At 35.1% G+C, this 12,280-nt stretch overlaps 1 pseudogene across 1 annotated transcript in view; it reads right to left on the reverse strand.

The window, feature by feature from the left end:
- Positions 1–146: 146 nt before the first annotated feature.
- Positions 147–12,280, reverse strand: part of LOC309604705 (small ribosomal subunit protein eS27 pseudogene) — a 70,276-nt pseudogene continuing 58,142 nt past the window's right edge. Inside the window, exons 2-3 of the transcript XR_014249618.1 lie at positions 10,272–10,437; positions 147–3,406 (exon numbers count right to left, since the gene is read on the reverse strand). The product of XR_014249618.1 is annotated as a small ribosomal subunit protein eS27 pseudogene (transcript). The remainder of the gene's footprint in view (positions 3,407–10,271; positions 10,438–12,280) is intronic.

The raw sequence follows: 12,280 nt of genomic DNA on the forward strand, positions 1-12,280 counted from the left end.
CATCTCCCAAAGGCTTCATCTCCAATTACCATCACATTGGGGTTACAACTTCAACAGATGAACTTTTGGGGAAACACAGTTCAGTTCATGGCAAGTGCTTACTATGTGAAACAGATACTGTTAAAAACAAAATTCAACTAAGTAAATTTTAAAGACCTTATTGGTTTTATTCAATGATTCATGAATTGGGGGCAATCCAATCTAGCAGATAGAAAGGAGCTCCAAAGAGCTGTACAAAATGAAAGACTTTTATAGGCAGAGGGAGCAGGAACAAGGAAGTTATACTATGCAAAAAAGTAGATTGGTTATTGCAAGGTCACATGCCTTACAGGGGATGTCAGGGGTCTAACAGGCAGATTACTTAACTAATGCTGATCAGGTGACTCCTGATTGACTGGTTTAAGATTCCTTTTCTGGGAGAGTCAAAACTGTAACTAAGTCAAGTTTTGGTGAAGTGGTGCTTAGTGTTAAGTGACTCTATTTGGGGCCTGTTGTCTTGTTTTTAACAATAAAGACTAAATACTGTACTTCTTTCATTGATTTTTTTTTAAGGTAACTTCAGGGCATTCTCTTTATTGTGATTTATCAATGATCACTGTTCACTACAATGCTTTGTATACCCCCCGCCCTGACAATGAGTCTTTGCTAGGAGGCAGGTTGCGAAGTTCATTGACTTTTTTCAAGACAGATTAAAGGTTTATTCTTTATATTTCTCATTAGGAAACATTCAGAGATGTTTGATGGACAAAAGGGAAAAACAGTCCAGGTACACATGTGCAAACTGTTTATTGTAGAGAATGTTCCTAATCATGGTCTTATCACCACAGGAAAAGACAGTGGTGTTTTTAGATCTTAGAAAAAATGAAAGAAAAAAGATAAATCCACTAATGGTTAGCTAATTTCTCTTTTGTAAGGAAAGTACTAAGTTCCTGAAGATGAGAGTTTTATACTTTGGATATTAGGTATTAAAGTAGAAAATATCAGAAGAATAAAGATTGAGAAAAATTCCAGGCACTCTCTTATTTTACACAAAGTTTGATAAGTCAGGTTACATCTCTATATCACAAAGTTATCAGATGCAATTAAGGATGGTAATGCCTAGTATTTTTTGCACATATCTTAGGCACAATAAGCATTCTATGCAAAGTTTTTGTATACTTCCAAAAACCCAAGTCATGTTCTGCAAATATGCGACTTTATCCAGCATTGAATCCTCTATACTCTAGATTGGTATATTCTTTGCAGCACTGACATGTTGTTTGGTATAAGCAAGAAATTCTCACTCACCTAGGGCATCCAAGTGTGACAACTGTGCTGAATGATTATGAAGTGTTTGGAACTCTAGTTGTTTAACTTTGCACCTGGAACAATATGACCAAAAAAGAAAGACTTTTATGACACCAAATCTATGCTCTTACTTACCACCTTATATAGATTCATTAATAAAAAGGGGATTTTTAATATTTGACTTGGTAGGTCATTAGCACATATTAACTGAAGAATTTTATTTTCTAAGCAGAAAAAAAATAGCCAATATTTTCTTAATATTTATTATTATGGTTAATTTTATGTGTCAACTTGATTGTGCTAAGGGATGCTCAGATAGCTAGTAAAATATTATTTCTGCTTCTGGTTGTGAAGGTGTCTCCGGAAGAAATTAGCATTTGAATCAGGCATCATCCAATCCATTTAGGACCTGAATAGAACAAAAAGACAGATGAAGGGTGAGTTCTTTCTCTTTGCTTAAGCTCAGTCATCCATCTTCTTCTGTTCTTGGACATCAATGTTCCTAATTTTTGGACTTTTGAACTCAGATTTGGACTTACACCATCACTCTCCCCAATTCTCAGACTGAATTACCTCACCAGTTTTCCTGATTCTTTAGCTTGCAGATGGCATATGGTGGACTTCTCAGCCTCCATAACCATGTAAGTCAATTTTATAATAAATCTCCTCTCATACATATCTCTATATATCTAATTGATTCTTTTTTCTGGAGAACCCTGACTCATAGAGCTCAAAGTCATTGAGCTATGAGAAAAATTTTTCTCAATTATTTTTCAAAGCCTTCTAATTATATTTTGATTCTTAAAAAATAGACCCCAAAATCTCCACTTCAACTCTTGTTGACCTTCCCATCTTGCCTTTCTCCTGTATTTCAGGAAATGGATTTCTGGGGAGTGTTAAGTGGCTCTGAGCGATGGGCAAGACATGAAAATAAGACTTGATTTCTTTCTTTCTTTTTCTTTCTTTTCTTTTCTTTTCTTTTCTTTTCTTTTCTTTTCTTTTCTTTTCTTTTCTTTCTTTCTTTCTTTCTTTCCTTCCTTCCTTCCTTCTTTCTTTCCTTCCTTCCTTCCTACTTACTTTCTTCTCTTTCTTTCTTTCTTCCTTCCTTCCTTTTCTCCCTTCCTCCCTTCCTTCCTTCCTTCCTCCCTTCCTTCCTTCCTTCCTTCCATTCTTTTGTTCTTTCTTTCTTGCGTGGGGGGAATGCCTCTCACTCAAAGCATTGCACATAAATACACATGCATACACACAATGTTCTCTATTTTTAGAGAACATACTCAATTATATATTTTGCTGTTATAACTAGGCCTCATAGAATTCACTGAAATAAATCATTACTTACCTACCATCTAATTAGGAGAATACTGCTGCTCTTAAAATCATAAGCATGGTTGATGAATGTCAGAGACAGTAGATGTGGGTACAAAAAAACACATCAGTCCACCTTTCCTCATTTCATTCTATACCAAAACTAACTACTTTCTTTAATTTAATTTTGCTCTAAACCAAGACTGGATTTTCCGTTTTGAGTCCATGGTATTTCAGATAGACATTTGGAGATTAGGGCAAGGTTCAAGAAGATAATTGGGAGGAAAGGACTACCTTTTATAAAGCACACTCTCAGGCTGATCAATAAGTCAACATTTTCTCTCAGCATTTAACAGAATAAAAAATTGTTGTATTTCTTATTTTCAATCATTTCCTAGTAGGATATGAAGTACACTGGGCTTCATGAATAATGATTTTGGAAATGGGCAAGTTTCTTTATTATTAAAGAAGGAAGAAACTTTGTCTCTCTTGTTCCTTGCTGCATCCTCATAACCTAGGAGAGAACTTGGATTATATTAAGTACAGGCATATCTTGGCAATAGTGAGGGTTCAGTTCCAGACCACTGCAATAAACTGAATATTGCAATAAAGCAAGTCACACAGTTTTTGTTTCCCAGTGCATATAAAAGTTATGTTTATACTATACTATAGTCAATAAGCATGCAAAAGCATTATGTCTTTAAAAAACATGTACATACCTTAATTAAAAAATAATGCTGTTGGAAAACTGGTGCCGATAGACTTGCTCCATGTAGGGTGTCCACAAACATTCAATTTGTAAAAAACACAACATCTGAAAAGCACAATAAAGCAAAGCACAATAAAATGAGGTATGCCTATACTTAATGCACGTTAATGATTGATTGACATTCTGACAATCAGTCTATGCAGGAATAAACTAAAGTCTTGGGAAGCTATGAGTAGGCAGGTTCTAGTTTTCTAGATGAATCATGGGAGTGTAATCTGAGCACTACCCTGTAGAAGATGCATATGCAATGTATCATTGCTTTTCTCTGCAATTGATAAAACTGGCATAAATAGAATTAGAATAGAACCTCTTTTTAACATATAATCAAATAATGAAACTAAACAATAATCATCAATGGGCACTGATATTACAAAAAAGTGAAACAACTAGGTAATATTTACCTCTTGATCGATGCACATAACACCGGTATGACATAGTGTACCAAAAAGAAAAGAAAGAAAGAAAAAAAAAAAAGGACCTGAAACAAATAGACTGAGTCTATATATAAATCTAACTACCTAACAGTTTAGAGAAAGTGCAGGGGTGTATAAAATGATACCTCATAGCATGTAATTAGCAAAATTCAGAATGTGAGAACACTATAGGAAAAATGATCCAATATCTTTAATAAATTAATTAAAACAGAAAAAAGAGGGAACAAACATGTATGTTAAGCTGAGACTTAGCTAAATGCTGGTGCATGAACTTTCTTTGGACAAAATTGGAAAAATTTGAATGCTGGTAGCATATTTAACTGTATTAATTACTTATATTTTACTACTGTTTTTAAAGTATTATTGAAGTTATGTTATCTTAAAAAGTCATTTCCTTTAAATGTAAGCACATACATAATCAAAGAAAAACTGTGTAATTTGTAGAATTAACTTCAAAACAATCCAGTTTAGAAGCATAAAACAAGATTGTGGATTTTTTGATAGCTTGGTAATGACTACATGGGGGTTCATTGTCCTATTTGCTCTAGTTTTGTTTATGTTTGAAGTTTTTCCACTGGAAGACAAACATAATATTAGAACTGAAAAAGCTTATTAGGAGCCTAGCTGTATAACAAACCGTCATATATATATATATATATATATATATATATATATATATATATATATATACACATATACATATATACACACACACACACACACACACATACACACACACCTTCTGGGCTTCATGAATAACGATTTTGGAAATGGGCAAGTTTCTTTATTATTAAAATAAATAACTCCTCTGGCAATTTTAATGTGTTGCCAGAAAACTGAAATTAAATAAATCTAAACCTCCCCATCTAATATCTAGCTTACAGAAAATGTAAGGGGCAGGGGAACATGTTAAATAACACCCTGAGTATGCAATCAATAAAATCCACAATAAAGGAACTTTAGAGTACAATTGATGCAGTAGTATTTTTCAAAAACAACGTAATAAACAAAAGGTGGTGGTTGAGTAGAGACACATCAGTCAAATGCAATATGCAAATATTGTTTAATCAATTCACATGCTATTCTCATCTCTGTGGGGAAAACACAAAAGGAAGAAAACATTGGAGACTATTTTTTTCATTCTGATTACAATCATTCTAACCCTTAATTACCTTGTTTTTCCCCCAACAGAGACATATTTATAATCAATTCTTTATCTACTGAGCATTATCTGACTTTCAGTAAGCCACATAATCCTAGATAAGCCACATAACACTTACCACAACCTAATTTTTGTAGGAGGTATTCCTGCAGGGGGAGTCATATGCAATATTTTAGTAATAAACAGCCTTGCTCATTGCCCAGGAGAACACAAGCATTTTTTTTCGCAACGTCCCAAGGCTTTTGAGAAATGCCCTACAAGTAGTAGGTGCTTAATGAATGTTCGCTGAATAACTACATAAATTGAAAAATAAATGAAGCTTCTCATCATTAGTAAGCATAAAACTTCTATAAGTTTAGCAGCAAGATCAGTCTTTTTTAGGAAGTGAAGTGGTGGTCTAATAACTGATATAAGGAGAATTAAGTGCACAAATTAAATATTGCCACATAACAAACAACTCAAAACTTAATAGCTTGAAACAACAATAATAAACATGGCTCAGGAGTCTACAGCTCACTTGAGTTTGCTTATATAACCAGAGTTTACAACTTCACTAAATTTAAAAGTCATACACAATTGTTTGGTGGGTGGGGTAGAGTTGCTTTACAATGTTGTGTTAGTTTCTGCTGTACAACTAAGTGAATCAGCTATAGGTATACATATATCCTCTCCCTCTTGGACCTCCCTCCCACCCCCTCTCCCATCCCATCCATCTAGGTCACCACAGAACACTGAGCTGAGCTTCCTGTGCTATACAGCAGGTTCCCACTAGCTGTTTTACACATGGTAGTGTATATATGTCAATCCCAATCTCCCAATTCATCCCACCCCCCACTTCTGCACCCCATGTCCACATGTCTGTTCTCTATGTCTGCGTCTCTATTCCTGCCCTGCAAATAGGTTCATCTGTACCATTTTTCTAGATTCCACATATATGCGTTAATATATGATATTTGTTTTTCTTTTTCTGACTTACTTCACTCTGTATGACAGACTCTAGGTCCATCTACGTCTCTACAAATGATCCAATTTCGTTCCTTTTCGTGGCTGAGTAATATTCCATTGTATATATGTACCACATCTTCTTTATCCATTCATCTGTCGATGGACACTTATGAAGTGTCCATGTCCTGGCTATTGTAAATAGTGCTGCAATGAATATTGGGGTGCATGTGTCTTCACAAATTTTTATCTAATATACCATTCATGTTTCAATTTTGTCACTTGGCTCAATGTGTTTCATTGTATTTGTTTTCCTCCAGTATGTGATGTTGGAATAGGTCATTGAAAGGATGTGACCATCAGTTGTCCCATGAGCTGGACCTGGGCAATCAAAGCCTCCTCACCCCCTCCCCTCTCCTTGGAGTGTATGTTCTACCAATAGTGGGAGCCGTTTCAAGGATGCAGCCTTGAGAGAGCACTGTGCTGTTGAGATCATCTGGATGGTATATGTGACTGAATCCAGTTAAGGCCTCTGTATAAACTTTTAAGATTCTGGCAGGCAGGTGTAGTGATCTACTCGTCTTATGGCCACCCAAGACAAGCCTCATATATAAGTTCTCTTGCTTGTTAAACCTGCCACCTATCAATCTTGAGGGGTCTGCCTCTTTCTTCAGTCTCTTTTTGCTGTTTGTGTTCAGGGGTCAGGACCAACACGCAAGGCCCTGCATGTAAGTGTCATGTCTTCATCTATTTTGATCGTTAAAGTTTCACACAGCCTTTTTTGCTCCTACCATATTGATATAGTTAAAGAATACATTCTATTTTGGGTCTGTCTAAAGCTTTCTCAGTACTAGAATCAGATGCATTTCTCGCCTGAATACCTTATAAGAATTATCTTGTCTTTGTTAGAATATCATACCTGGAGGTGTCCATCTATGCTTCATTGATGATTTAATTATTGATTTCCTGTTTGATTTCTCAACTTTGTAGCTACTATTTTTTTTTCCCCTTGCAACTTATTAGTGATCTGTAGAGTGACATTTTAAGATCATGTAAGATATATTATTTTATCTTCTTAGCCTATTGCTTTTTTATTATTATGTAATATTATTTCTCATTATTTTCAATTTTTCCTTGAGCTCTATTTTTATCCTAAAATATTTTTGCTACATCAGATTTTATGAATCAATTATTGATGAATACTTATTGATTTTTTTGATGAAATGATCGATTTCCTATTATGTCCACCTTAGATATTTTCTTCATTTTGAAAATTTCGTTTTATATTTCTCTCTTGCAAACGAACTATAAGGCAAATTTTCTTTGTCCAACTAGTGGTTGAAAAATTACACTAGTTGGGATTCCTTATATCTTTAGAATTCTTACCATATTTATAATTTTTGCTTTCTGTTTACCCACCCCTTTTACCTTTTTCTTCTTTCCTGACTTTTCTTCAATTTTCTTTTCCATATATTCTTCCCTTCTACTTTCTACATTTCTCATTATAAACTGTAAAATATGTTACTGCATGGTTATTCTTTAAAATCCTACATACATAGCCATAAATACTTATTATGATGTGAAAAATAATTCACTACTTTTGTCATCTTCAGAAACACAATCTAGATGTTATCAAGCTTTAACTATCAGGGAAACACTTTTTTTTTTTTTTTTTTTAAGAATACTCTTTATTTTTTTTTAATTTTATTTATTTATTTATTTTTGGCAGTGTTGGGTCTTCGTTTCTGTGCGAGGGCTTTCTCTAGTTGCAGCAAGCAGGGTCCACTCTTCATTGCGGTGCGCGGGCCTCTCACTATCATGGCCTCTCTTGTTGCGGAGCACAGGCTCCAGATGTGCAGGCTCAGCAACTGTGGCTCACGGGCCTAGCTGCTCCGCGGCATGGGGGATCCTCCCAGACCAGGGCTCGAACCCGTGTCCCCTGCATTGGCAGGCAGATTCTCAACCACTGCGCCACCAGGGAAGCCCCAGGGAAAAACTTTTATGCTCACTTCTATCTTCTATCTTCTATTGTTTTACTACATCATTAGTTTTAACTTAAAAGAAGTTTCTTAACACTAAATATGTTCACGTTTCTTGGAATTTTAGTGTTCAAGCTTCACTTTAACTGCATTTTTTTTTCTTTTGGTCTATTGCTTCTTTCCTTTCCTCTAATCTTTCCTCTTTCCCCCCCTTCCTTTTGTTAAGTTTCTTCCATCCTCTCTAACAGACCTTAGTTCAGAACCCAGTCTCTTAAAGGCATTTTAAAAAATGATGCCCTTGGATGATGTGAAGATACTGTAGATTCATTCACAAGTCTAGTTGGTAACTTGGCTTAGTTCTGTTCACAACGCTACATCTTTATATTCCAGAGATGCCTGGTTATAGCTTAAAACAGAGATTTGGTTTCAGGATCCTTCTGGGAATTACAATGTTTAACTTCACTTTCTGGATTTACCTAGTGAGCCAGGCTTGCCTCGCCATCCAAGAGAATACCCTTAACTATTGTTACCTGGTAGAAGCCCAATTCCCAGCTGCCACTGGCTGCCTCCAGACCCTGAGCCCACAAGATCAATGGTTTCACCTCTAATTATTTCTTGTCACTTTTATATATGTTTAATTTCTGTCTTTGTTTGGATCCAGCTATGCCATTTTCATATTATAATAACCCACCATTATAATTGCTAGTTATACTGACCTTATCCTTTGAGTTTCTCTGTTCTTTTTAGATCTTGGCTACTTTATTATCTCCTGGGCCTTGGTTTGTAACCATTGTTTGTAACACCACAGATACACTTTGTGGCCCTCAAATTAGCCTCTTAAAGCCAACACATTCTTCTTGGTTTTAGTGAACAGAAAGAATTTGTTGATTCTATAATTCTGGCCCCTTGAATGGCAGGAGTCCTTTGACAGGTAGAAATCAGAGCTATCAATTCTCTTATTTTAGTTGAAGTTTCTTTAATTAGCAATAGGTTATATTATTCTTATGAATTGCATATTCCCTAAAGTCTTTGAAAAGGGAAATAAAAGTCTTTTGTATGTAAAAGAGTTATCAAATTATAATTTTTTTCTTCCAGAATGATTGAAATGAAATTTTCTAAGTGTGAGCATAATGGCCAATTATTCTGAGCAATTATCTTTTATTTTGTTTCTTCTCCAGAGTCTACATCATAGTGTGGCTAGAATCGTCATTTGCTTCATTTATTTGTTTCTTATTTTGTGGCAAACTGGTTCTATTTCTCTTTTTTTCCCCCCAGTTTGCTAATGCCCTAATATTTAAATGTTTGTTAATAGTTTAAGATTTTCTTGATTAAATAGTTTTAATCAAAACTATTTTAATCAAAACTATTTTCTTGATTAAATAGTTTTAAATTTTTATTTAATTTTTTTTGGTCATATGTTATGGTACTTCTTATCCATTATTGCTGTTAAAATGCAGGTTTCATTAGGTTAATGAAAGAATCTACTGACATTCAGGATCCCATGTCTGTGGACTAGTTGGTTAAATTACCTAAGTAAAACATAGCTGAGATAATAATTTTAGAGAAATCAGACACAGAATGGGAGAGTTTGGATTAAGAGCTTTAATAAATTTCTCTCCTCTTAGAGTGCAGTTGCGGGATTAAAGGGAATTTAATAGAGCTGGGATTTGTTAGAAAGTTACTGAATGCTAAAAGAAAGATGATAAAAAGGGGAAAGGCAAGGGTTCAGGTTCATCTGGGCAAGATGAATAGGTAGATAATTTCCTTCAATGTTTTGCCAGAGTTTGCCTAGTTGAGTTTACAATTTTATATGGCTTTGGGTCTTATTTACGATGTTCTGAGTGGATTTTTATAAAAATGGAAATAGTTGCTCATACTTTGCATAAGATTTGAAGTTTTCAGTGTAACAGTGACAATAACATACTAGCTCACAGTCATTGAGCATTTACTATATGCAATGCCCTGTGCTCAGCATTTGCAATATATACCTACCCCATGAAGTAGCTGCTCTGAGCAAAACAGCTAGTAAGCGGCAGGGCCAGGAGTCAATTCTAGGTCTGTGAACAAGAAATGTTTCCTCATTCTCTCATGCCCTTTCTATAAGTACTTTACACATTTATGATGATGTACCCTGTAGCCTTTCTGAACTCTGTAAATCTACTCATCCAGACACAGCAGTTTGAATCTTAGTTGGATGCCTGAGAATGTGAAATTGATGGTTGGTGGCACTGGTGCCGGGAGAACATGTAGCTTTAGAGCTAGAAAAGCTACTTTCTATCATATAATTGGAGAGCCAAAAAGAGTGACTGACCCTTGAGAAGGAGGTGTTATTCATCACACTATCCTAGATAAGTATCCCTTATCATGGTAGTAAATAATCCAGGTAGGCTTACCTTAAACCTTGGAAGGATTCCTGTCTCCAGGGAAAGAGATGTTGCCAGAGCGGCTGCAGCAGAGTGTGTCAGAAAGGAAGAGCCAGCCCGCAGAGATGAGTCCAACACCAGACGGGGCTGCCCAGAGAACTGGATCTGCATCTGACTGACAGATGGCAGTCAAAGCCTGACAAAGAAGAAATAAATATCAACGTGGCTGATTTGAGACACCAGGCGTTTAGACCCTGGGGAAATCCTATCAGCACATCTCTGAGGAATGCTTTACTAGTTTAGATATTTAACAAGAACACAGAGGTTTTCATTGAGAAGAGGATGATGCATAGAAAATGTACCCTGGGGCCCATCTCTAAGATTTGTCTCAGTTAAGCCCGGTTCAGTTGCCTTTTACAGTGACCACAGAGGGAGGATTGTGATTAAAAAACCAAAGGGGTATTTTATAAAACTCTCTATAAGATATCTGGGTATAAACAGCCATCATGTAATAATTTTTAAAAAACCAACACTGATTATTAATATTATTCTACTAACATAAGAGCACCAAACAAGAAAATGAAGAAACTCTGCCAAGGACACTATGCTGTTTTGACATCTTGTGAGATCTATTGTCTCAAAATTGTAGGGCGCCATTCCTATCAAGCCCATAAATGTTTTATTTTGCTTACAGAAGATGGAGAATATTTTTAAAATATTTTAACTATGAAATAGAGAACATATACAGGAAAGTACATAAAACAAATTTACATTTTAACAAATAGACATAATAGCCAAGAAATATAACACTTCCAACATTCCATAAGACCACAGTAAGTACACTTTCCCCACATAGGGTAACTACTACCTTAAATTTGCTTTCCTTGTAGTTTTAGTGACTATGTATGCCCTCAAAAATATATAGTTTAGTTTTGCTTTTTAAATACTTTATGTGAAGGTAATATATATTTAAATGGGATATCTTTTTTTATACCTTTTTTCTTTCCCGCAACAGTGCTTATAGGATTTGAGAAAGACATATTCATGTAATTAATATAATTTGTTATTTACCAGGTTACTGTACTGAAGCTTCAAATCAAAGTGTAGGGTGGAAAAATCAAGGTATCAACTAAGGTACAAATTTATGGAAAGATTTTTTCTGGGGCAATGGGGGACTCTGTATTACACATCTCTCAATCTTACAAGCTATGGTAATTGCCATTACAAAGTTTAACATGCTAGAATAATTTATATTTGTGAATGTATGGTTGGATGGTTGTCTCCCAAATGGCAATATGTAATGGACTTTCAGTCCCAAGATTGGAGTCAATTTTTTTTAGATCCCAAAGAAGATTCTTTATTTTTACCTCCTCCTTTCTGCTATTCAATTAGTATGTGTACTTCTGGGTACCTTCAAAAACAAACAAACAAAAAAAAGCAAACAAAACAAAACTTGCTTGAATAAGATACCAAGTGATTTGGATAGAGTTACCCTACATCAGATATCAGATTCATCAAGAGTAGCTACTAAAATATACATTAAAAAAAATGTATAAGAAAAAAAAATGTTGTATATGTGAAGCTTGCATATACAACCTGAGTTTCTCTTGACCACTCCAACTTATGAATAGTAAGGATTCACAGTTTTAGTAATAATTTAATTCATCTAACATTCACCTGTACTTTTAATGCAATATTTTAGTCCACCTTAGGGTCACCTCCAGGTATTTCTGGGAAGTATACTCAAGTATTTCTTGAGGGGTCTGACATCCTCTCTTCCTGCTAAGCAATAGTGCTGTGCCATTGTCTCCTGCCCAACATTCACAGATCGCTGCTTTGTTCATTGGACAGCAATATCATCTTACAGAGATGAGGAAGCATTTTCCTTAGGATGGTAAACTCTTTGGTGTTTTGTTGCAAAGTGAATCCTAGCATTCCTTTTGTTTTACTTAGTGTTAGTTCATAACCATCCTCATCATCCTCCTCCTCATCATTTTATGCTTATTTACCCTAAAGCTGCTGTACAGAATTTTTAGTGA

This window comes from Balaenoptera borealis, assembly GCF_965194805.1.
Source record: "Balaenoptera borealis genome assembly, chromosome: 10".
Classification (NCBI taxonomy): Eukaryota; Metazoa; Chordata; class Mammalia; order Artiodactyla; family Balaenopteridae; genus Balaenoptera; species Balaenoptera borealis.